Here is a 26,936-nt window from a genome sequence, read left to right as displayed (position 1 = left end):
GCTAAGAAATAGTTGAGTACAAGAAACTCCGTTAGGCTGTGACATTAGCTCTGCATGACAAAACATAGCCCTCTCATTCATTTGAATGTGGGCAGTGCATTGACACCGTGGGAGCACCAACGCAGAGGGCTCCCGAAAAACAATGCAGGGTCTTCCGGCAAAAAAGTTGAACGAGGTTCAACTTTTACTGCAAAGCAATGTGCTGTGACATTATCTGGCAAGGTGTTGCGTTGGCCAATCACATACATGCAAGCGCACAATCCTGGTGGATTACTGTAATATGAATGCTGGGTTTCTGCTCTTTACCTCACGAAAGATAGAACGAAAGATGAAACAGTTACCACTGCAATAACTCCAGAGTTGTAAAATCCTGTCTGTGAGTATTACAAACCACTGCGTGGTGTTTTGGCGTCTGATAAACCTTTAAATGCATCGTTAGCTCCAACTGGACTTCCTGGATCCTATTTCATTTTCTCAGTGATACCTTAAACAACACGATCCCACCAACACAGTCCTGTGCATTGTTTTAACGCAGGCCTGTTGCTGTTTTCAGTCTGAATGCATGCTTACATTTCTATTTGTCTATGTCTTAAATAAACTATACAACATATACATATATGATCATTAGTGAGATTTAAAGGTACTGGTAGGTGTATTTTTGAACTTTGGACAGAAGCAGGCTTGCTGTTTCCCCCTTCTACCATCCTTTGTGCTATGCTAAGCTAATCACCTCTTGGCTGTAGCTTCATACTTAACCTCATCTAACTTTTGGCAATAATATAAATACTAAAATGTCGAACTATTCTCTTAACTCCAACTTTATACTTTTTTTTTGTATTGTAAATTCTCCATTTAACAATTAACAAATTAAACAGAATAATTATCTGTGTTTAAGTGTGTTTAAGTTTTCAATACCATTTCCACTGCATATTTAGCCGCCCACCCAGCAGCACATCATTCTAGGTGCTGGTTTGAGAAACAAAGCAATATCTTACACCAGGTCTCAAGCTGAGCCAGTACATCTGACAAATAAAACACATCCTCCATTCCTTAAATGCTGTGTTTTCATACAGTACATGTGTGCTTGTGAGAGTGTGTATATGTGTGGTAGTGCCATCGTAAAGACATTGATTGGTGATAATCAGGTGCCATTCCTCCCCTGATCCCATATTGACATAAACACTGCTTGAAGTTTATTATTCACCAACTTTACTACTTCAAGGGAAAATATAGTTATTATATTTGTGGCCATGATGATGGATTAGTTTGTGTTTTTGTGTGTATGGAGGAGTGTTCATGTGAGTGAGACACAGATTTTACAACGTAAACAGGTTGAAAGCATAATTAAAGGGTATACAGAATCCACCTCAACATCAGACTGAAATACGTACATGCAAAGTAGGTCGCTTGTTAAAAACAGTCAATGACAGATTAACTGGCTGACCACTGCGTAGCTTGACCCAGGGATATCACAGGTCTGTAGATTTGGTGTGAAATACTCCGTCATGGGTCAGTTTTGTGTTGGGAAACATGAGTCTTTAGTGTAGAAAGGGTATGAGTGTCTCCTCTCCTGCACAGTAAAACAGTTTCACTGGATTTGTAATGAAACCAACTGCCTCTCTCATTTTTCTTAAGTTATTTTGTTTTATTTCGCAATCAAATTACTGATTGATATAAGAACAATTACCATTGCCCAGCTACCTCCCAGGCAGGCGCTATGTTGCAGGCTGCACTAATGAATGTAATTTAAGTATTATTGAAGATGGGGTTTCATATTAGTGATGGATGATGGTGTATTAATCATTATTAAAGATGGTTTAAATGCTTTCCCTATATGCCAAGGTGATTTAGACTCCTGGGTGGACAGTGTGTGTAACACTGAGAGACCTGCTGCTGCTGGTTTCCATAATGAAGCACTTACTCAACCTGCTGCCAAGAGGCTGCAAGGTCATGATAAGCTGTTATAGTCAGGGAGAAGCAGTTTACAGGCATGCTCAAGGGCAAAGACAAATATACACATGGTCACATGCACATGCAAAGACGTGTGACACTATGATATGGCAATAAATGCATAACGTATTGAATATCCCAATCGCCAGACAAGAGCAGAGGAATTGGATTCTGCAAACCCCCCCATATTATTTTCAATGACAATGTTTTTTGGGTTTTTTTTTTTACATTTTTCAAATTCTTTCTACAATATCTGTACGTGGCAACTACATTATGGTTCAGTTTGGGCACAAATTGTGGTAATGGTGAATAAACTATAGTTTATTCAGTATAAGTTTTTAAGAATATTTTTAGTTGAAAAAAAAATTTGTGTATCCTAATGTGCAAAGGTGTTGTCGAAGACTTCTGTGACCAAGGTTCATTTAACAGCCTGGCAGCAGTACAGAGATGTTTCCTTCTCAAGTTTTTAAGCAAGCCTCACCCTTTGGTCAGGGGTGGGAGCTCATGGCTGTCAATCAGTACATGAATGCATTTTTGGCCCACTACTCCTATTTTACAGAGCATTGATGTATAGTGTTTCTACCTCTAGCCCCGCCCCCAAGTACCCGCTTTATCCGCAAATGATTTAAATCGCTTTTCTAGGCCCTAGAAAAGTTTCATAAATATAAAACCTTTATAGATTAATATTTCATAACACAAAGAATAATAATTGACATTGCCTGCAGTTAGAGGTGTTCTGTCAACAGTTTTGTATCTCTTTAGCAGGGATTTTTTCCCTGCAATACTGTAAGAGGCCACTGGAAGAAATTGGAAGAGAAAAGAGCAGCTCTCTTAATACATCCATGGTACAGAGGCTCCAAGCTAGCATTAGCTGCTGGATAACATCTCTTTCTCACAGGCTAGCAAGCTCCTGATACCTACAATCAAAGAGCTGCCTTATGTCCGGTCCCCAGGGACAAATCAATACATTGGGTGGAGGGACGAGTGGACTGGTTTCTTTTCGAGGCTTATGCTGGCACTAGCTTGATTTCCAGAACTTGCATATTGTAGCTTTAATGTATGTTTAGGCTTAGACAACCAGAACACTAACATTAAAGGGGACCTATGATGATAATTTCCGGCTCCATATTTTTATTCTGTTCAAAAAGCTCCCTAGTTATTTATCTTATTGGCCCTTAATGCAGCCCCTCAGTTCAGCCTCTGTCTCTTAACAGGAAGTCTTAGCTCCTGTCTCTTTAAGGCTCCCCTCCTGATGAGCTTACTCTTTTCTGATTGGCTAGCTTTCCAAAAGCCTGATGAGGGGCAGCCATATCAGAGTCTTGTTAAGTTACCACTGATGCAAACCCAACGTTTCCTGCTTTACTGCTTCATATTAAAAGTTTTTAAATTACTAAATAATGGGAGACTTTTATTGTGAAGAATTTACAGGAAATGAAACATGTTCCTCACCAAATTAGCAGACCTTTGTTAGCGATGCTAAAAACCGGGTGCCATAACAACATATGGACATATTCTGAGCTATATGTTTAGTGGATCAGTTAGAAATAATGCAGGGAGGAATAGTACAAGCAGAAAAAGCCACAGTGATGATGATGTTTGATGAAGAACTTATAAAGAACTTATTTTACTTTGCTGTGCTGGCATGCTGCTCACAGCAAAATAAAATAAGATGACCAGATAAAAAAATCTGTCATGAGCCAACATCAGCTCAGGCCAAAAGTAGAAAAAAATGTTGGAAACCTAGCACTCAGAGCAGTCTGACACCAATGCTTTTTGCTCACAGCGATTTCTTCTGCATACATCTACCTTATTTGACACATGGCCATGTTTAATCATCCGACATTGTGACATTATATATATGAAAATAAAGAAAAGCATAATAGGTCTCCTTACTTTCAGGTCTGTGACCAAACATGAACAGTCTCCGGCATGAAAGTCAGAAATGCCACATCCACAACCCTGACCTCCACACACCTACTTTTAACTGATGCAGAATTATCCAATATGAATGTAATTCCTACCGTACCCTACTGAGCTGAAATTGAATCAGTATTTTTTAATTCATGACATGTAAAGGTTGATGTTGTTGACAAGAGGCACAGATTGCCATTACTTTCATGTATTGTGCTTGTTTTTTGACATGAGGATTAAAGAGAGGCATGCACAAAACCTTTATGTTCTTTACAACGTTCTGCAACTCACACATGGTACTCATACAGTAGTCATACACCTTCATATCCACAGAATGTGACAGAGCAAGAGAGAAGCAGTTCTCATAATAAGAAGATTGTGGACTCTTCAAAGTAAGCATTCATATGAAATGTCAGTTTATTAACTTTACTCAAGTCAATGAGTCATTTTATTTTATGCACACTGACACAAGCAATGAACCCAAACACAGCTAGAAGCATCATGAAAGACTGTTTGATTCAAACCCAATCAACAGACACATCAGTGACTTTCTCCATTGCTTATGCTTATACTGAGAGGATGGTGTATTTGTGGAAAAATGTAATTACTCAACTTGAAAGGCACCATCAATCTATCCTCTTTACAAGGAACAGTATGAGTTTGACTTGAAATGCCAAAACACTGTGGTGCCTCTCCAAAATATCTTTCATTTTTTATTTCACACAAATAAATACTTAAGAAAAAAAGACAGATAGAAATGTTAAGAATTAAGTTTAGCAATTTCCTACTTTGAGAACTTGCACGGCGAGGTGCAGACCAGTATGAGCTTATATGCAAGTCCATCAAAATTAAACCATTTTGCACTCCAGTACACTATGTTTTAGAGAAACTGGTGTTTTAATTTTGATCAATTGAGTGAAGGCAATTAAAACAACCTTGTTCAGGTGTAATGATCAGATAACTTAACTTTTGGTTAAGCAACCAAAAAGAAGATAAGGGTAGACCTGGTAGCCTGCTGTTTGAGATGCATGCCACATAACCTCAGTTCAATTGCAGCAGAGGACCTTTGTTGCATATCGTTCCCCATCTCTCTTCCTAGCTTCCTGTCATCTCTCCACTATCACTATCTAATAAAAGGCATAAACCACCCTATGGTTGACAACAGATCCTAAATCATCTTCAACACTGTAATCATATAAGCAGGCACAGGAAAATTAAAAGTTGCCTATATAAACAGTATAGGCACCTACTGCAAACTCAAGCTGTGTGTTGTTGAAAGTTGCTGTGTGGGTCATTGCACTGAAGATAAAACATCAAAACCAGATTATTCTATTCAAATTACAATGGATTATTTTAACTAGGTACATCAGCTACATCAGACAATCCACCATAACTAGTGTGAGACAATATTCTGCATCATTCAAGTCAGGACAACTAACTCTAACAACACAGAGATATATAGATATGTTAGCACTGACAACTTCTGTCTATATAGGAAGCTGTCTTTGTTGTATATATGTGGCTGTGCTGTGCAGCGCATTGCAAATGCCTCAATTTGCTGAATTTCCATGTTTTGACCTTTGAGAGTGTAGCCTACAGGTACCAATAGAAACATAAACAGCAAAGTGCAAAAGGAACTTTTAGTTCCTGATTATAGTGCCTAACTTAAGATCCTGGTGCCCCTCAATTCCTGCCATTTTTGTAAGAAAAGGGCCATATGCAGACCACCAATTCATGCTGCTATCAAAGATAAGGCGATAAGGAGAATTCGGAGAAATTTTTTACAGTGAAATATCAGGCTACAAAGTCACACAAGCATCCTCAAAATCATCATCTTTAGTATTTCCCTATAACATTAAATATTCATGACTAAATACGTTTTGCTGCTGGCCCCATCCACAGCAGTTCATTGCTTAGCTTCCATGCCAGTATTTCTGTCTGTTTCTCCAAACTGGAGGGGTGCCAACCCAAATCTACTGCAGGTAATACACTGACTATGGATATGTACTTCATACAACTCCACTTCAAAAAAAGCGAACTATCCCTTTAACACTCTTCATCAGGACTGTGTGGGTGTCATTTGATCAGATTTCATTGACAATGACCAAACATCCCATCAAGTGATTTAGCAAATGTTGCTAAATCCTGATTGTTGTATGGATATATGTGACATCCCCTTTTACCCACTGAAGCCCTGCCCTTTCAAAAACAGTGAGAAGAGCACAGGGAAGAAAATGCAGAAATATCTCATGCAATACCCAAAACTTGGACAGAAAATAATGTGTTAATATAGAATCCATTCACTCAGAAGCTGATTGAGAAAATAAGTTTTTAAGGGCTTTAAAGTTCTCACAGTTGGTGATCTACGGAGCATTTTGCATCATAGAAAAGATGCTTAATGCATTGAGTGAGAGCAGACAGGATTTCATATTCAGTAGCGCTATAAAGTGTGCGGTGTGTTCAATGTTCAGTGTGTCTCCTTTTTGAAATCCTTTCATTATGTGAAAAGATGTGTCCTTCAATTTTTGGGCTCTGAGCTCATTCATCACACAAAACCATTTCTCCAAACGTGAACTAAAAGCAAGTTGATGTTGCCCACCAGAGTGGAATAGCTACAAAACTATAATTTGTATTTTTGTAGACTTATATTGATTAGATGTTCCTCTTGGGCAGTTTTCATAAGCTCTCAACAATATTACACACTTTTAAATCTCATACACCTAAACTTCAACATTGAAAAAACAGATAACAGTCAAGTAAGGGGTAATCATTAATACCATGTCAATGTGAGACCTTTGAGGTTCATCTGTTCTTTCATGAATATACCAAGGCTGGCGCCCTGTCAGCGTCCCTGTGGTCCTCCATCCATCAGCCCAATAAGCTGCCTCCCTCTCCCCCACACAGCGTACCACCGTCTGCCTCCTAAAATTAATTACATTTCCTGGTAAACAAAGAGTCTTAGCATGGAGGGTGGAAACAGCCCATGAATGCATAGCAACAGGGGTGAGAGGGGAGACTGATAAATAGCTGTTGCACGTACGACTACTTCACCGTGACCCTGGAGGTCAGGAGAGTGAGACCCCAGTTAACACTGACTGCATTCGGAAATGTAACACTATGGTCTGCCTTCCTCCTCTTAGATAGAAGGAAATTGATACTGAGCGCTGATTGAAATGGGAATATAGATTAGATACGGAAAACAGAACCCCCTGGAAACCAGAGGGATACATTCATTGTATTAAAGCTCATGTGGGAGTTACAGCATTACCAGTTTCCAACTTAATGCACAACAACATCCGAGTTGTGATCGTGACTGCAATCATATCAGACAACTGTCGCTCAGCGGTAGATGACTAATATTATTCATTCGGTATTCAAAAGTAGTAAAACAGCTGGAATCTCCAGTAATGAGTGAAAACCAGACGTATAATAAGCAGCCGCCATCTCGAGTTATTACATGAACACTTGCAAATCTGAAAAAATCCTCACTATCTTCCATCCCACATGTCTTGATCATGACATACTCTAAGTTCTATTGTGGTCCTTATCTATTGAGGTCAATGAGGTCATGTCCTCTTGGTAGAGTTTAGGATTCAACATAAAGTTTCTGTTCTTACTTATCAGACTCTGCATTGTGAATCCCTGGAGTATATTTCTGAGTTGTTGTGTCCTTATAGTAATTTAATGTCTCTCAGATCAGCTAACCAACTGTCTACTGGATGTTCCCAGAGCTCGACTTGGTGGTGAAGGGGGTCCAAGGATTTGCTCTCTTTGCCCCTAAACTCTATAGCTTCCTATGAGGTTATCCAGCTCAGCTCTGATTAAGAAAGAGAAGAATCTTCTCAAAACTTACTTATATTGTTGTTTTTGTTGATATTATTTCTGATTTGAAACTATTTTATTTCCTATTCTGTAAATATAAATCATGTTGCTATTATCATGTTTGCTTGATGTGTTTAATGTGAAGCATAGCACTTTTATTTTTTTATTTTTTTATTTAAGAGGGTTAGAATCTTGGAGAAGTTCAGATTCTACAGTTAAAACTGTATACATTTTTTAGAGTGATAACAGTATTTTTAAACCCAATATTTTTCTTCTAGGATTCTGTATTTCTCACCAAAAATCTCATTCCTGGCAGCGTGGGAGAGACTTTTAAACAGCATTTAGACCATGTTGGGAAATAGAACAGTGATGTTTTTTGAATTTTTCACATTCATAATTTCAAAATAATTTCTAAGTTTAATTCCAAGTTTCCTGGAAAAGATAACTCTAATTATATGGAAAATGGACACAAAACTTTGAGGCAGTTATTTTAGAAAGAGTTTAATTAGTTGTTTTGAGTTCATAGTCAGTTCATTTCTAGGGGAATTTCCATGAAAGACCTGTTCCTTGTGAACTAAAACATCCAAATAATTAAAAACATTTTAGAGACTTTCTTTGTTGTTTTGAGAGTTGGGTTGGGTTGTTGAGTTGGAAATTTATTCATGACCTCAATATTTCTAAAATCTTGGATGCTGTCATGGTTATGTATTGTCCACTTGGGTGTCTTGCAAAAGAAATGTAGTGCTGCTTTTGTATTAATGACTGAAGTTCAGTGACCAAGAGGTAGTCTGAACAGTTAAAGGATAGGTTCACAATTTTTCAAGCAGGTGCCCAAAGGAAGATTGATATGTTTTTCTTGCTGTAATCATTCCTCCTGTTCATACTACCCATTAAGAGATTCCTTCATAATGCACTCTCAGTGTAAATTATGGGGGACAAGATCCACAGCCCTCCTTTTGTGCAAAATTAATTAAAAAGTTTATTTGAAGTGAGGCCTCAGCTGTCCAAATTATTCAGATCAAGTTTGTCTTTTCAGTGCCAAATTCCCTCTTTCTGAGATTGAACAGATAAACACTGACCATCGAGACACAGAGGGGAATTTTTACTAAAAAGAACTGTGGAAGATATCCACTTTAGTTGACTAACTCCAATAAATAGCTGAAGCCTCATATTATCTTTTAAATGTATTTTTGCTCAAAATGAGCACTATGGATTTGGTCTCCAATCACTTACATTGTAAGCACATTTGGATCTTCTAGTGGTCAGTATAATACATCAGAGTAGTTGTGTGCAAATCAACAAAACCTCAGTAAATCAAAGCACCCTTTCATTTTATATTGCGATGTTTTCAACCAACTACAGGTCCTCCACAACAAAAACGTATGAACATGAGGAATGATTACACCGATTGTTCAAATGGGCATCTGACTGTTGTTTTAAGACAGACTTGAAAAAGTGTGAACTTATCCTTTAAAAATGTCAACTGGAAAATTAAATAAGAAACAAAAAAAAAACCTCCTTGTGTAGTGCTCCTTTGCTCAGTGAGCTGTTGTCATTTCAGAATAAAAATAGCCATGTTCCCTGAGGCCTTTGCTTTCACAAACCTTCAGAGTTTGAGTGGAAAGGTTTCTCCAGCGCATGTATTTATTCATCTCACCTGTCAAGAAGAGAAGGTGACCAGGCCTGCTCCTCTGAGTGAACCAAACCAGGCAATAAAACCACAGACAAAGAAAGAGATAAAGAAAGATTAATAAAGCATAGCACAGCTTGAAGGTCACTCAGAACCAGCTGACTGGACATCATCTCTGACAAAGGTCATCCCCTGGCTCTGTATATCGTACCATATGAGCTTCTTTATCTGGCGTTCTTACTTCTATTCTTCCTCTTGCCGTTTGAATGACAATCCATCACACTCCCCTCTGTGGTCTTATCATAACTACCTCAACTTCTGACCCTGTGTTTTAAAAAAATTCCCCTGACACTGTAAGCAGTGACCACTGATGTGGAAAGTACTGTCATCCATCCATATTTCATGAAGTTTTTGAGAGGTGAAAGTATGAAATAAGCTCACAGTGTGATTCATTTACTGATGCAGCTTCGACTACTGGCAGACTTCAGTGAGTCACCCCGTGAGGGCTGACAGATCTGGTGACATCATGAGCTGACCCGTCATTTCTAAATCTACAGTATTTGCCTGACTCTCTTGTACAAGTGTGACAGTCTCATTGGGAATAGTCGGCAATGCACTGTTAATAATTCAGCGGCAAATAAAAGCCACATTGCCGCAAAATTACCTCACTGCAGCATTATTGCTGGAATCCTGATAATGAAATCACGGGTTAGATCAGTTTTTGAGAGCATGACTGTAAAAAGAAAACATTACATCATCAATTAAAAGGCCTTGCTGTACATATTATACACATTTCCCATATAAATGTGTTTGACAGGCTTCTTGCATTTAGATTAAAAACAACAGCTGTAACATCTCACATCAAAGTTGACTAACGTTTAATGTAAATGCAAAGTGAATTTCTAATAAGGACTCCAAGCATGAAAACTGGATTTTTTTCAAACATCTCTTGAAGCTGTAAACTGCTGGGGGAATTGAAACATGTTAAACCAGTGGAGCTTAATTCAGGCAGTTTCATAGCACTCATTTTAAAATCCATTCCCTGTGTATACAGAACACGCTGTTTTATTAGCGAACTGCAGTGACAACCGTGATAAATAAAAAGGAACTGTGCTGCAGCAATGAGATGATAATTTCTTGTGCTTTCTCTGGCCTGATGATAGAATAGAGTTGCACAGAAACTAATACAAAAGTAGAATTAAATAGATAAATCTCTCTTCTCTGCCATCACTGATAGTCTGAGATGCTTCGAGCTGTGCCGTGGAGGTCGATAATAACTTGAACTACTGCTGTTACACCTTTGTTCTGAAGTGTAGCGATTGTTCCCGCTCGCAGAGCCACAAGTGTAGGTTTTCTGAAAACTGTTCTGAAACAGCGGTGATTTTCACACATGCATCATTTTGTGTGTTTAACCTCCCCCTCTGGTCAACACAGCACAATGCACATAAGATAATGCACAAGCTTCTCTGAATCTGAAAAATCACAAACAACCAAAGCAAACACCTTCACATTCTCTCTCTCTCTCTCTGTCCGTCCTTGTAGCTACAGACGAATGTGTGGGTGGTTATTGTTGTTTGATGGAGCTCATTTGAATGAGCGGCTGCTGTTTGTGGCTTTGGATTTATGCCATTTCTCCAAACAATAACAGGGGCATTTGTTTATGTCTGAACCAGAATGACTTTGAGCAATCATACTGACAGGCCACTTTTTTTTATTCCATCTCACAGCAGATAATAAACATTCAAGCTCCGACAACAACAAAACCTGTTTCGACTGAATGCGTGCTAATTATCTGCTCTACCTTGCCTTTTGTAATTGCACACCTTTCTTTTGTGTGGCATTTGAGGTTGCAGAAGTATGTAGGGTGTAACAGTATGTTGTAGCTTCTCACATTATATTATCTTGATTCAATACAGGTGACAGATTTAACGACTCACTGTTTATTTATTCAAGTGACCTGGTTGATCTGGTTGTTACACTGTAAAGCACAGAACTTGTTTCATTTCCAAGTCACAAATATCAAACTTTTATGAAGTGAAATGTTTTAGTATTGAAAGAAGGCACACACTCTGACACTTTTTGCTGTATTGAAAGTGTGTTGAATCATCTCTGCTATGAAATACTGAATTAAACTGTGAAGTCTGTGGATGATTACAGCATTTAAGTATTATTAATGTGCAGAAGTAAACATATTGTGTAAATGTCACATTTCAACTTTACTTGAGCTGTTCTTTGATTTTCAAAGGCAACCTCTTCCATTTTGATTGTGTGAGTGTGTTTTGTGTGTGTGTGACAGATAAAAGCTCAAAATCTTTAGTTTTGCAGCCTGTTGCACCAGCTATCTGTACTGAACTTACTGTGGGAGTTACACCATCAGCTGGTGTTCAGACAGGAAAGAGCCCTCGGTTAAAACAACGCAAGGCTCTGCTTTTGTAGGTGCCAGATTTTGACAAGGAAGAAGAATGTGTAGAATAAAAAAGATGATATCTTTGGTTCTGGTGCATTGATTTTGATACTTTGTGTTTAACTGTTTGTTGTGAGTTCAACAATGTTACAGAAGTTCAATGCTAAATCAGTGGAGTACTCTTTTAATGAAACAGGCTGTTGCTGGTCTCTTTCTTTCTGTCACTAGTTGTGACAGCAGTCTTTCTTTCCCATATTACCCAAATGATGCATTAGGTGATGTGTCACTGTGGCAATGATTTGATTAGAGTCAGTTTAATTAAAGGAGGGTGTATCATGCACATTTCCAGGTCTACATTTTTATTGTGGGGCTCTACTGGAATATCTTTGCATGATTTACAGTTTAAAAAAAACTCCTTATTTATCTTGTACTGGCTCTTTATGCAGCCCCTCAGTTCAACCTCTGTCTGAAACAGGATGTTTTAGTTCCTGTCTCTTTAAGGCCCCCCTCCTCACTTGCAGGGAGCATTTTTACATATGTTTTCTTTACGTTTAGGACCTTCGACTATGTTTAACAGAGATGTCTTACATCATAACAGTATAAAAATAACATAAAATCACAGAAAGCATATTATGTCCCCTTTAAGTTAAAGTGCAAGTACAAAATCAAACAAAATGGCAAGTTAATGTGACACTTACTAGTTGCACAATCAAACACGCTTTTGATCTTTTATAATATTCATCATTCTCTTGGAACATTCCTGAGTACCTGAAGCATCTGTAAACAGTTTCAGGTTTCTCTCACCTGTTGGCACGGACAACATACTCACACAAAAAGAAAACATGAATAGAGAAGCAAGACGATTCTTCTGTGATTTGACCAAAGATGCTTCCATTGGCACATCTGTTGAATATTGATAGATATCACCATTATGTTCAAATTATTCAGCTACAGTTCAGGTACATTCCTGCTTGGGACAGAGAGCCCTTGGCTGCACTCAGCATGTATGTGCCAGCCCTACTGGTTTGACTTTCAACCTTCAAACACGGAAGCAATGCAGAAGAAGAAACCCTGCACACACAATCTCTAATGTAACTTGTCCTCAGAGCCATTTGCCTGCAGGCTTAGTAAGAAAGCCTTTTATGTTTTATTCAATAGTCAGGTGTATTGTTACAAACTTCAAGAACGAAAAAGAGCTTTACAGTAAAACCACTGAGAGCTGTTGTGCTATTTGATGTAGAATAAAGCCGTAACATTCATGCACTCTTCTCAAGCGCAGGGTTTACATGATCACTTGCAGATCAGCGGCTTCCTGTGCATTGACTCCTGACCTCAGACTTGTATTAGAATTGTATTAGCGTGGATGTGAATGCAGCCTGAGAGTGTTTGCTAAGATCATAGATGGTTCCGATGCTGCTATGGATTTGTGTTTTATTTCAACAAAAAAACAAAGGCATCCATTAAGATGAGTCTAACCCAGGCATACTGTACAAGTTTGTGTATGTGTGCAAGTATCAGTAAGAGTGTATGTATGTGTGTCAGCAATGTGTGATGATTTGCACATAAGCATGCAGCTCCAGTCACATGTGCCAGCTTTGAAAAGGCTAAATGAGCAAGTGGTGCGCTTTGAGAGTAGGGCAGCATGCGATTACATTGACCTTTGACCTGTAGCAGCCATTGTGCAGTTAATGAATGCATTAAAAAACACCTGGAGAGTAGACTGTCGGTGATGATGTCTCACTTTCTCAGGGGTTAGAACGAACCTGACAGTGAAATATCTTGAAAACAACAAGGCTTCATAGTAATGCCCTACAGAGTAAATCAACGTATACACATCAAAGATGAAGATCCTTTCTGCCAAACACACACACACACACACACAAATTGAAGGTTAGCCAAGGACTGGAAGCTATCTGATGCTGTGCTGTGATTTTTCTAACCCTCTTGTTGATTTACAGCAGCTGAAGTGGGCACAAACACTCCACCACGGAGCAGCGCAATAAACTTATGACCATATCTCACGGTGTTGCCAGGCTCAGCAAAGTCAATGGATTTATCTCTAAATCAGTGACTTACACTTCAAATGCATCATTGTATCCAGCTGAGGCAAAGTATCTCCATCTCATCCTTCATACATTTATGCAACCTCTCCAAAAGGGCAATGCTGTGAGAGAAAAGCTACACAGATGATTAAACTTTTAAAGGAATAATTTGACAATTTGGAAAATACTCTTATTCACTCTTTTGCCGGTGTCAGTCAGTGTGTTTACATGCATTTAAGTAATCGGGTTACAGTCAGCTTTCTCCAGTAAGCTGATTTCTCAACTGTCATGTAAATGAGAAACCACCTGGTTATCATAAGCAGGTTAAGGGATTAGAGGAACCTGATTTCGCCAGGTAGATTTCTCCTGAAGAACGTTGATTTCCATGGAGGTAATTACACGGAGCGATACATCATCGTATTCAGAATAATTCCATCCAAAGTCCAACTAAAATTGATGAACACAAAGAAAGCTGTGGAAGTCTGAATAAGTCAGTTGCCACCGCTGAACATTTGACTATTCAGATACATTTACGCTGTGAGGAAGAGCTCTGTCTGTCCTCACCTGTATCTGGTTACTATGAAGGCAGTGATCAACACTATTATTGTTTGAGCACCTAATGTGTGTCCCGTGGGTGTGGTGTTGGGGTGAATTGCATGGTGATGGGCTGATGGTATACAGGTGTGCTTGGGTGTGACCTCCAAACCGCAGTTACTTAACCAGCCACACTTGCTAGAGTCAGTCAGTTTGCTTGTCTCCTCTTGTGTGCAGGCACAGACTTTAATGGTTGTATTTGATGTAGTTTCCCTGTGCAAATATGATAATCTGAGTATTTATGTGGGTTGGTCTCTGTATTCTATTATGTGCACAATTTTGGTAGAAATGATGTTTGCAACTCACTGAGTCAGTTTGCTTGTCTCCTCTTGTGTGCAATGTGGGGGTGTACTGAACCTGCTGCTGGTTTTCCACTACATGAAACAGCTGGGTCGATGTCTGGAGAGCTGTATGGTGCAGAGCAGCAGCTGATTAGCAGAGCCCCTAGAAAATACAGCCCAACATTGATGCAGGGACCGACCAGCCATGAACCAGTGCCCAGCAACAGCACAGCAGTCCTTGGTGTAATGGTTTTGGCTTCGCTACACGCAGGGAAGAGAAGCTGAGCACACCCAGCCACAGATGTCCTATTCTTCCCTATCCAACTGATTGTTAACTCTCCTGGCTTTGGCCATGTTTTAGCCTTATTTATTTATTACAAGCAATCAATTAAAACAATGTGTTTTGTTTTGTTTTTAACTACATGGTCTGTTGCCTTTTGCCCATTTCTTTATACACTGGTTGGTCAATTATGAACTGGGAGTTGTACACACATTAAAAAGAGGAGAAAAAAGGAGAAAGCAGCGTCTTCTATCACTAACAGAGTTAAAATCAGTAAGCTATGCTTCCAAAGTCCAGTGTAGAGGAGAGAACTGATTACTTACCTGCTGCATGTAGATTACCTGTGTAACCCTGGTTACTTTAGTGCATGTAAACCCACTGAATAAGCTTAGTTTAGCATAGTTTGAAGACTGGAAGCAGGTGGAAACAGCCAGCCTGGCACACTTGGAAGCTAAAATGTACCAGCCCATTCTCACTCCCAACTCCTCACATATTGAAGCTTGGTCAGGACCTGTGGCGTCATTTTTCAACATGCAGGGTAGTCCGATAGACTTCTGTTGAACTCCCACAACGTCTGAAATAGACGCCATGAGATCGATGACGTCTGTATAAGGTGACAAATTTCAGCCTGGCCACCAGAATAAAACGTTGGCATTGTACGTTTCTGCAAACCACAGATGCGTTGAATATGTACATTTCAACACCTGTAATACAGAGCAGATTAACATTTCAACAATACGTATCATACCAACATTTCTGAAGTGACACACTTCATATGACATCGATATAGGCTGACTTTCTTATTAGGAGGTGGAGGGGTTGGTGGATGGCTTGCAATGTTGTTGGCAGAAAGTTGTATATCAGCACAGAGTCAGCACAGAGCACGGTTAAAGACCACCTTGCTTTTTTAATTTAATTTAATTTTTTATTTAAACCCAAACCATGATCTTTCTCTAACCCTAACCAAGTGGTTTTTGTGCCTAAACCTAACAAGACCTTACGAGGTCCTGACCAAGCTTCGGTATGTGACAAGTTGGGAGTGAGAACGTGTTGAATATACACGTACAAGCACCTCTAATGCTCATAAATTAACATTAACTGATCAAACAAACAAGATAGAACATGTTAATTAATAAGCTTTGGAGTGGCTGGAAGGTATATTTTGAGCTTTGGACAGAGTCAGTTTAGCTGTTTTGCCCTGTTTGTGGTCTTTACGCTAAGCTAAGGTGATTAACTCTCAGCTCTATCTTCATAATTAATGCACAGAAATTACAGGCATCAATCTTATCATCTAACTCTCCGGCAAAAAGCTAATAAACAGATACAGAGAACTGAATTGAACATCTATAACATGAATAATACAAAGGGTTTGTATGACTGTATTACGAAAACCTTTCAAATCTCTCACTAGAAAGTCAGAATGCAAGTTTTATATTGCCCTTTTTTCTACAAAACACTGCCGATGGCCAAACTGTTCTTAAACTGAGAAAGTTTCAGACCTTTTCACATATTTTGTTGCCTTTTTTCCTGGTATAAAAAAGTAGAAAAGCAATACAAGCCAAAAGAAAAACAGTAAACTCCAAAATATGAAACCATTCGTCTCTGTCAACAGTGATCGATACTTTTTTTTTTTTTGTATCTTCATAAATCCATAATAGAAACTTTTTTTAGAGGAGACAGCAATATGTGGAGTTTCTATACAGCTGTGGTTAGGAAAGACAGAAGAAACAAAACCTTGAAAAATGGTGCACATTTAGTATACAGCAACTGCTGCGGGAATCTAATCAAGATAAGACAACAGCAGCTGGAAAAAGATGGTTGACGGGGTGAAAAAAAAAAAAAAAAAACAAGAGAGAGGTCTTTTTTATGTGAGTGCATGTGTGACAGTTCTAACCCCCAGTGCTAGAGGGACAGGTCTGTTTCTGCAGGACTAAATTGGCTGTCAAAGCTGCCACAGACAGCCCTTCACACACACAGCCCTCTCATATTTCTCCTGTAATATGAACTGGAGGAGAGGAGGGAGAGAAAAAAAAATGCAATTACCCCCTTTCGTATGTCATCTCTGTCATGTATGAAGGTAAAAACACAGAGCAGCTCTCGTTATAATGACTCCCTCAAAACTCATTTTCCACTTCCACAACAGAGACGTGCGGGATCATATTACCTGAACCACATAAGATTGTCAAAACCGCTCTACATTATACACTATTACTCTTTATTCTCCCTCCGTTTTAATAAAACCTCCTCAGTACACTGACTCCCCTGAGGCCACAGAACCTGAATTACATCATGTCCTCTTGTCCATAGGTTGCAAGACTTTTTTCTTTTTCCCTCAGCAGTAATAGGCTTTTGTTAAGTTTAAAAGGACACGCCACCTGACAACCTCATTAAAATAATTTAGCCCGATTTAGGCTGACAGAGACACATTCTATAAACTCAAATAAGCCATCACAGGTCCAAAATGGTTCTTCTCTGACTTTAATAAAGGGTAAATCTGATGGGATTTTATATTTCTTTCACTGTAAATAAATCCCATTTAAATAAGACCAAGCCTACATTGAGCTGATCCTACTAACAAGTATCCAAAGCTTAAAAAAACTACAGTGTCCAGCTTTAATTTATGAAATTAGTTAACCTTGTTTTAAAAATGAAAGTATATATTTCAACCAGTCTAGATTTATGTCCTCTGTTTAGGAACATGAGGGCTTGCAGCTGAGTCCAACAGACAGAGTAGGGAAGATAGAAGGTTGGTTTGGTCTTTTTATGGGATTTATTATTTTTTAAATGATAGTTGCACTTTACAAGAATTTTTGCCAAAGTTTGGACCATGATTTCTACCAGTTATGCTAACATTTTACTCACCATTCAATTGCTGACCTCTAATATGGCAACATCATTAAAATGTTAAAATGTGTTTTAGTGTCCAATGTCCAGTGAATTTACACAAATCTCAGGTGTGCCAAACTTACAGACATAACTGTTACAGACTGACTTCTTGATTAAACTTGACCTACTGCACCTGCACACAGTATTCCTGTTGAATGAGGGATTATTACATTTTGGATGCACTTACTTTTAGTTTTACATCCTAATAAAGTGGTTTAGATAGTCTGGCTAAACTTTTTGCTTTTTTATAACTGGTCTGAACATCTGACCTCTTGTGTTTCTTCTAAGGAAGATCTCCTCTTTCACATTCTGTCTTTTTTCCCCTATGGAAGAATGTGAGCTATTTCCTCCTTTTCTATTTCTCTCTGTCCCTTCCTCTTTCCCACACTGTCAAGATCCCTTCATTCACAGTTCTGACATCACCAAACCTGACTAATGATCTTTCTGCCCGCATTCCTCGAGCCAATCAGTTGCTGGTTGCCATTCTTTAAATATCATTGAAATTCTGCCATTTCTTTCAGACTCACCTCTTCCCCATCACCACCATGACCTCTACGGTATCCAGGGAGACTCCTCCAAAGGTTTCCATCAACCACCTGCTGGCTCCACTCCAACACCGCCAGTGTCTAGACTCTAGGGGGATCCTGTCCAATCTTCTATCTTCATATGGTCCTATGAAGATGCTTCACGTTGATGGAGTCTAATCACCAGAAATCTTTCTCTGTTACAAACCTCATTTCCAATTGTTGAAATTAAATTATGGCCGAAACTATGAAATTAAGTCCAGAGTTCTAATAAACAGGAATTATTTTTCAATGTCCTGCAACCAGTCATGGTCAGTAATCCATTAGCACACTGATCCATGGTCGCCTTATTATTGCACAGTTTAAATTCCATCTAATGTCTCTTTGTGGAGGTACAGATCTTGTTTGATGAGAACAATACGGTATATGTGCTTTGGTTTAACAAGCAAAAGCATTTGCTGAGGTCATTTAATTTTTTTTATATCATACTAAAGTGCTCTGGATAAAAGTGTCTACTAAATGCTAAAATTTGAAATTGACTGACAGCCGTCCACGGTGAAAGACTGCTGTCTCCGCCCCTTGTCTGTCCGGATTTCCTCATTAAATGCGCTGCAGCAGTGATCGATGTCACGGCTCCCTCATCCTCATGTGCTCCTGACATGATTTATCATTCACCCTCCCCCATCTCCCTCCATCTCCATCTCCCAACTCCACAATAACATCTCTTCCATCTCATCTGTGTGCATAACTGAGGGAGGATTTTTATTTTCTCTTCATGATTACAATCAGGTGAGGAGGATCACACATGTAAAATGTCTGAGGCAAACTGATTTTAAAAAGTTCCCTGGTAAACATCTTTAAAACATGAAAGGCTACAACTGAGAACATTCCCAGACATGGCGCCCACATCACAGTGAGTCACCCTTGTGTTGTTCCCAAGCTCCCACCTGACATTCTGAATCCGCTCTCGGAAAGACATTTCCATCAGCTGATAGATCACAGATGACGTTCTTGCCCTCAAATTAAATAGTCTTTCTCCTGCTGCTTTTCCTTCTCCCTTGACACAAGAGGAGGTGATTTCACCAACTCAAGGGAGGTGAAATAGGGACTGATGACTTGTATGACACATGAACTTCTCACACTCTCATTACCCATGATCTATCATCAGCACCCTGTCGGCCTGTTCTCCTATAGCTATGGTCTCGGCTGATGAGTGACCATCAGATGAATCACAATTAAACACATTTCTCCTCTCCTCTGTCACCACCGAGGCAGCTACGCTACATCACTGAGGTTATCAGTGCAAGACAGCCCTGCGTGTAAATTAAATGCAGACTGAGACAGGAGCTGTCAGTCACCCTGTTCAGAGTAAGTGTATCCATCTGTGTCTCCACCACCGAACCATGGAGGCACCAAGGACATGCAGTAACCCATCACCACTCAGGAATAGTTCCCATTTCCCCACCTCCTCTCCTTTCTACTGTCTTATTATGTTCGTCATGAATAAATTTGGTTTTCAGTGCAGCACTGTGCAGCACACTCCTGTCTTGGGTATTAAAAAAGAGCAATTATTAATAGGGACACGGGAATGCAAGGCACATTCACACACAACATGCTTTTCCACACTGGCAAACAACTGTCTGTTTGCTGTTTTTCTTAACAAGCACAAACAGCTGAAACATGTAATGTTTGCCAGGTATGTATATCTGCATGGAAGCACACACCGACCCACACAAGCACACACAGACATGTGCACGCCCTCTGAGACACAACTGCTATTGGATTTCCATGCCTCCTTTTGGTGTAATGAAATGCAGATGCTCTTTTTTTTGCTCCAGACAACACAGTTCGTCTCTGCTTTCTTGCATGCAATCACAGGATTACCATGTACTGCATAGTGATGCTGGTACATGACTCTCAACTGAAGTTTCCTTTGATCAATATTTGAGAGAAATTATGTGACTTATTACTGACAGAATTCGAGGTTCTGGCATGTGAGCTACGCACATGCACAACGCATTGTCTGTTACAGTATTGTCTGAAAAGCCAGGGAGGGTACGAACCAAATATTATGTGAATAAGCAAGAGGTCATCGAGTGTTACTGGAAGAACGTCATCATCCAACATGGCTACACACACTGCCCTGGAACTTGTCATTGCTTAGGAAGAATCTATCTGCTTATGGCTATTAAAACTACAAAGGTGACGCAAGAGGAGATGGTCTGTCCATCCCTTACATGCAGAGAATTGTCTCGATGGGGAATATAGCCATATTGTGAGGCTGATGCATGCTATTGACGAAGAAATGCACTTCAGCTACTTGTCCACGTACAGCACTAGCCTAGTTACAAAGATGACGTCATTTTTGGTGTGTGTACCCTCATGCCGGGGACATTGCGTCTAGCATAAACCTAGCTTTAAAGAGACAGTAGTTTAAACAGCCTGTTTCAGACAGAGGCTGAACTGGGGTCGCATAAAGGACCAGTATAAGATAAATAAGGAATTTAAATCATGCAAGATATACCAGCAGAGCCCCAACATATAAATATAGATCCAGAAATGTGTATGATATGCCCCCTTTAAGCCATTGTGGAGGTGGGCGTGGTCGGTGTTTAGCTGCAGTAGAGAGAGGTGTGGACATGGCTCAGGAGAGCAGTGCCAGGTGAGTTGATTAGCACAGCTGATGCTGATTAACTAATTGTACTCTCCCTTTCAAATGCAGTAGTATGTTGGAGCTCAGATGGCTGCCCACACACAAGACAGACAGGCCAGCTGTCAGGATTTGATTGGCGAAGGCCGGAACTATTATTTGGGGAGGGACACCAGGGACCAAACCGCATGCGCCAGAAGCCGGGCGACCACAGGCGCATGGTGGCTTTATGTTTATTGTTTATGTGGAAATGTGTGCAAGCAGCCGAAAAGTTCTGTGACCCACCTGTTGTATTGGTGTTATATGCCGAGGGAATGCACAGTAGCAGCGAGACGTGCTACAGCCATTTTTCCATTTAATATCACCACTTGGGTTCAGAGTTTTTTTTTTTAATTTCTTTTTTTTTCTTTTTTATAATTTGGGTGAACAGGCCCTTCAAAAGTAGTCACCCATGACCAATTGGGTGTCCATTTGATATTAAATGAGAATTCTTATGTAAGAACACTTTAATAGTCCAAAACTTTGTACATCAAAGACTATTTTATGATATTCTAAGGGGATCCAGTGAGTGTTAAATGCCTTTCCCTCATTAAATGTCACTAAGTTAAGCATATACATGAGTCATGCTTGGAGGGTTTCCATCATGTGGGAGTTTAAGGCCTTCTCGGGTAAACACATGTATTAAGGCTCTTAGCTCATTGCCATTAAAATTCATTAAAGTCTCTGACTTGTGCTTTTATTACATAAATGTAAGAAACAGATACCGGTTGAGAAAGACATTTTAAACAAAATTCATGAAGTCTTGCTTGATATTTAAGTGGTGCAGACAGCCATGGGAAAAAAAAAATCAGCCACTCTGGTGAAATAATATCAAGTATTTATCCTTTGAGCATAGGCAATCAAGCAGACCAATGCATATCAATTATAAGTCTTCATCCCTGATGAGAGATGATGAGATCCTGATGAAGACTTAGAGTTGATATGCATTGGTCTGCTTGACAGAGTGGCTTAGTTTTTGGGGTCATTTAAGGACAAACATCAAGCAAGACTTCCTGGATTTTGTTTTTTGTACTTTCACCTGCCCCACTAAACAGCACCTGTTGTATGAGCCATCAGAACCATGGAGCGCTTCCTCCTTCCATTGGTAACATTTCAAACAGTCAGATTAATTATCCAAAGAGAGTCCATGGCCACAGCACTGGTGACTGCTACTGGCTGGTCAAGTCCGATGGGCGGTTATTTATGGATGACCCTCTTGAGCCACAGGTGCCCCATTTCTAGAAAAACAGCAACATTTTGTTCAAATTGGTTAAAATGATTGACGTTCTTCTTGCAGTTGTGCAAATAATGACTGTCCTCCACCAGAAAAATGACAGCATTGGTTGGTTATCTTAACAGCTCAAAATGATATGTTTAGCAAAAAGTTTTATGGAGAAATTTAGCCTGACTTCAAAACCAAAAATCTTGTTTCAACCAACAGTCAATGTTTTTCACACATTTCTTTTTAAACTTTAACCAAGTATTTTGGATTGCTCAGTGCATTTGTACCAATAGGGATGCCAGATGAGCAAGTTGCTGTTATGGATAATTTTGTAATACACTGATAAATTAGCTATTCCTGCTTTTAGGATTTGCTGTTTGTGTGCATTGCACTTTTCTAGCTAGTGAAATGATGAAACTTGTAACTTGTAGCTATCATGTAGCTCCATGTATATCAGCAAGTGTATGGTGCCTTCAGGGCAACAGAAGGGTCCGCAACGACTTGAAACATGGTCTACATGAGGGATTTTTTAATGTTGTAAAACCAAATAAAGTATGATGATCACTTTATCATCTCACAACATTCTTGTCTTTCAAATTTTGTAATTGTGCTTCACTTCCAAAACAAAACATCTACAGTAAACAGCCTAAAATATCAAATCTAATGTCCTTGCAGAGGCTGGCGACCTAATCTAAGTTTACACTGTTCTGGCCAATTATCCAAGAAATATGAAACACTGTCTGCATGCTCTCTCCCTCTTTCTTTTTACTGTAGGTTTTAGTGACGCTGCTAACAACCACTGGCTAATTTCCCACAGAGACACCCACTGTTTGTCTCCAGAGACCCTGAGATGGATTCTCACAGTTCTTGGATCATTCGAGTATCTCTCATATCCTGTTAGTTGTTCATCCGCTTCTGAAGCCAAACACTCAGGTTGACTATTTATTTTGGCATCCTACGTGTTGGGAAACAAAGCCAGACACTGTGAATTCTATTCACCGTCATTCACTTTCTCTACTCATTCTCCTCTCTGTCACAGCTTTGTAACACAACATTTTTAGAGTGTGAAAGGCGACAATTTTCAGTCTAATTCCTGCACAGTACAGTAGGCGTTAACAGAACTGGTCTTGCACATTCAATAAGAAATGGAACACTGTGTGCTTGTGTGTTTTTAACACTAGTATCCACCCAAGCTCATTAATTTAGTAACTGAAATATTCAGGTTAATGTGTGCCTTAATTTCACCTTGTTCATAATAACAATGGGGTGATACTGAGGTAAGACTGCTCTGGACAATTTAGCAAGAAATGCTTTAGTGATAAATATGAGGTTTGTAAGGATTAAGATGAATCTTTACAATATGTACTGTCAGTTATTCAAAAGAGAACAATGCAGTATTGCATACCATTAGAAATAAACTATGAGTTTATTTTAATCAATTTGGTTGGCGAATACTGTAAAACCTTAATGTGTGGGGCAAAAATTACAAAAATGTCTCAGCAATTCATATTCCAGGTATTTCTCAAAAATCCTGTTTTGTGATTTCCCATTCGTATTTATTTGCTACCTTCCATTTTTACATTTTTGTATCCCCAACTTTCTATAAGTGGGTCAAAAATTCCCCATGTGCATTTCCTATTTTAAAGGAATCTTTCATCCTGCTCATTTATTTCTGTCACGTATATATACAATAGGCTATTTACTGTGAACCACATCTCATTAGCATCACACCTCAGCTACAGTACCTTATTGTACACAATAAGACTGTTTGATACCTGTGAGTGTTATCTAGGCTATATTTTTCACCTAAAGTATTGATATTACTATATTTAGGGCTGTTTTACATAATATTTACACTTTGGTTACAATTATGTTAATCAAAGTGCTCTTTCCTCCCTCGATCATCTTTAAGCTGCTGTACATCAAGTGTAATAATATACTATATAAAGTGCAATACAACCTGTGGGGTACTGTACATTTTCAGGAGTAGTCTGTATATATTGCCATTTCTATTTTACGTATAATTTTATTGTATTGCCTAATGCTCTTTTCTTTCTTTTACCTATTGCCATTTTCTTTAACCTTTGGTTCTCTTCTTCCTACTTAATATTTATTCATTGCTGTATTATTATGTATGTTCTGTTATGTGTATATGACAACAAAAACCTTGAACCTATTGTAATAAAAACCTATTTTACAGCTATGGATTGTGTTGCCATAGTTACTGTGAGTAGCTTGTTAGTTTACTAGCATAATTAAGATAAACCTTAATATTTGCAAGTGTGACTATTTGATGCTGATAGTGATGAATATGACACAAGTGATAATTGTGTATTATTCTAATATTTGGCACACTTATGAGAGAGTGTAGGCTCCAATGATCTTTGCATCTAAGGGTTAAAAACAGAACCAAACTTTTTTTTTTTTCAATAACCCATTGTTAAGAATCCAAAATATCAATTAAGTGACATACATGTAGATCTAATCCTAGATAATAAATGATTGATGGTGGCAGTCATTATTGTTGAGAGCCCAGGAACAACTGCTGCTAGCTGACTGATATATAAATGCTTTTAAAATATCAGTTTCAGTGCTGTGAAGCTTTGAAATGTGCGCAACACACCAACATCAATCATATATAGCGGTGTGAACAACAAACAAACATCCAGCCTCAGTAGTTCAGATGAGCGTAAGGGAAAGCTAATACAGAAAGATACTGTGATTTTAAAGCAATTGTTCTGTGATTGAAGTACTCTGCTCCCCAGCCTCCGGCTATCAAATAAAGTCTGATCCCTCTTCCCCTATATCCTCCTCAAATCTTTTAATGAGACCAAATCCTTTTAACTCATGCTCTAACTGCTGGAGTTATGGATATAACTGTGTGTGTGTGTGTGTATGTGTGTGTGTGTGTGCTCAGAGCTCAGAGCTGTTCTCTCCTTCTGTCGGGGTGGAAAGGGAAGAGCAGCAGTTTCCTCTGGAGGAGAAATCACATCAAAGACATCAAAAGGCCGAAAAACATAGCATCAATATGAGGCCGAATGAGTATCATCTCACAAGACCAACTAGAGTCCATGAACCTACCAGCATAACCTAAATATACTGCCCAGAGATTATTAAAGCTGAACTGCAGCTGAACTATAAATGAAAACAATCTTTGTGTCCAATATATTGCACCTGACAGACTGTATGGGTTTTACTAAGCAATAGCCAGGGTCTCAAATTTAAAACTACGACCACAATTTGACCAGGATATAAAATATAAATGAGTTTTAAATATCAGATTTTATATGCTAAGTTTCCAGTCTATTAATCTTTTTACCGCAGTGGTAAATTAACTCCCAACAACTAAACTAATTTATCCTCAGAGGAAGAGTACAAATTTATTTAATAGGCATCATTCAACCTTAATATGAACACACACACATCATTGGTCAATGCCACGTCAGCAAAAGTATTCTGTATAACAAGGAAATATGTTTGACCTCTGCCACACTTCAGGAGTGGAATTTTTTCTGAGAAAATGCTGCTGAGCATTTTAAAGGGGACGTATCGTGCACATTTGCAGGTCTATATTCATATTCTGGGGCTCTACTGGAATATTTTTGCATGATTTCCAGTTAAAAAAAACTCATTATTTATCTTATTCTGGTCCTTTATGCAGCCCATCAGTTCAGCCTCTGTCTGAAACAGGACATGTTAGCTCCTGTCTCTTTAAGGCCCCCCTTCTGATGAGCCCACTCTGTTCTGATTGGTTAACTTCAGGAAGCTTCATCCCACTCAGAAGGCTATGTAAACAAACATTAGGAGTCTTTTTCTTTTTCTTTACTGAAAATGGAAACTTTTCAAATACATCTGTACATGTTTGAGCCCTAATCTGATCGAAATATGCGAGTGGACATCGTGAACAACCTTAGAAACAAAGGTTACAGCCGTTTGGGGGCATGCACGAACAATCTGACATCATCATGAGGAGGAAGCAGAGGTAACATTGTAAACAGAGTATTGAGAGCAGGCTGAAGCCATGCAACATGACTTGCATTTTTACATACATTCACCTCAGGTTTTGGACCTTTGACCATGTTTAACATAGATATCCAACATCATAACAGTATGAAAATAACAGAGAATCACAAAAAGCATGATATGTACCCTTTGAAGTGGAAGAAAGTGGAAGTGGATGTTTTCTAGAGCTGTAGTAAACATGAAGTGTTTCAGATTTTTTAAAAAAACAGACTTTGGAATATACAGTATCTGGTGTCTGGCATAATTTGATTGTTTATAAGTAGCATATCATAATTCCTCAATTAAGTTTTCAAAACCATCCAACTACTAACGTTTGGTCAGTGCATTTGTATTCCACGAGAGAACAAGAAAGAGAAAGAGAGAGAGAGAGATTAGATAGAGTGCCATTGCTCCTGCTTAAAAATAGCACTACATTATTCCACTTACTTTGCAATAGAAGCAATACACAAGCTGTCTGTTTAGCATTCGCTTAACCTGAACCTTAAGTAACAGAACAATGTTGTTCTAAATCAAAATTGACAGATAATTGCTCTGCTTGCTCTTTCTCATCCTGAAATGAAGGATACGGCTTTAAAATTGACATCAATCAATGTGAAGATGTAAGAGTCTGTTTACCTTTCTCCTCTTATTTACTTAATCTTCCTCCTCTTGATGTGATAGAGGTCAATAGAGCCTGAA

At 38.9% G+C, this 26,936-nt stretch overlaps 1 long non-coding RNA gene across 1 annotated transcript; it reads left to right on the top strand.

Moving 5' to 3' along the window:
* The first annotated feature begins 14,441 nt into the window (after positions 1-14,441).
* LOC122968782 lies at positions 14,442-15,052 on the top strand. Its single transcript, XR_006398888.1, has 2 exons — positions 14,442-14,596; positions 14,741-15,052. It is a non-coding gene; the product is annotated as an uncharacterized LOC122968782 (long non-coding RNA).
* The last annotated feature ends 11,884 nt before the right edge of the window (positions 15,053-26,936 follow it).

The sequence above is a fragment of the Thunnus albacares genome, chromosome 18 (assembly GCF_914725855.1).
Source record: "Thunnus albacares chromosome 18, fThuAlb1.1, whole genome shotgun sequence".
NCBI classification, from domain to species: domain Eukaryota; kingdom Metazoa; phylum Chordata; class Actinopteri; order Scombriformes; family Scombridae; genus Thunnus; species Thunnus albacares.
The sequence above is the reverse complement of the archived record's forward strand: the minus strand, read 5'-3'. Positions and strand labels throughout refer to the sequence as shown.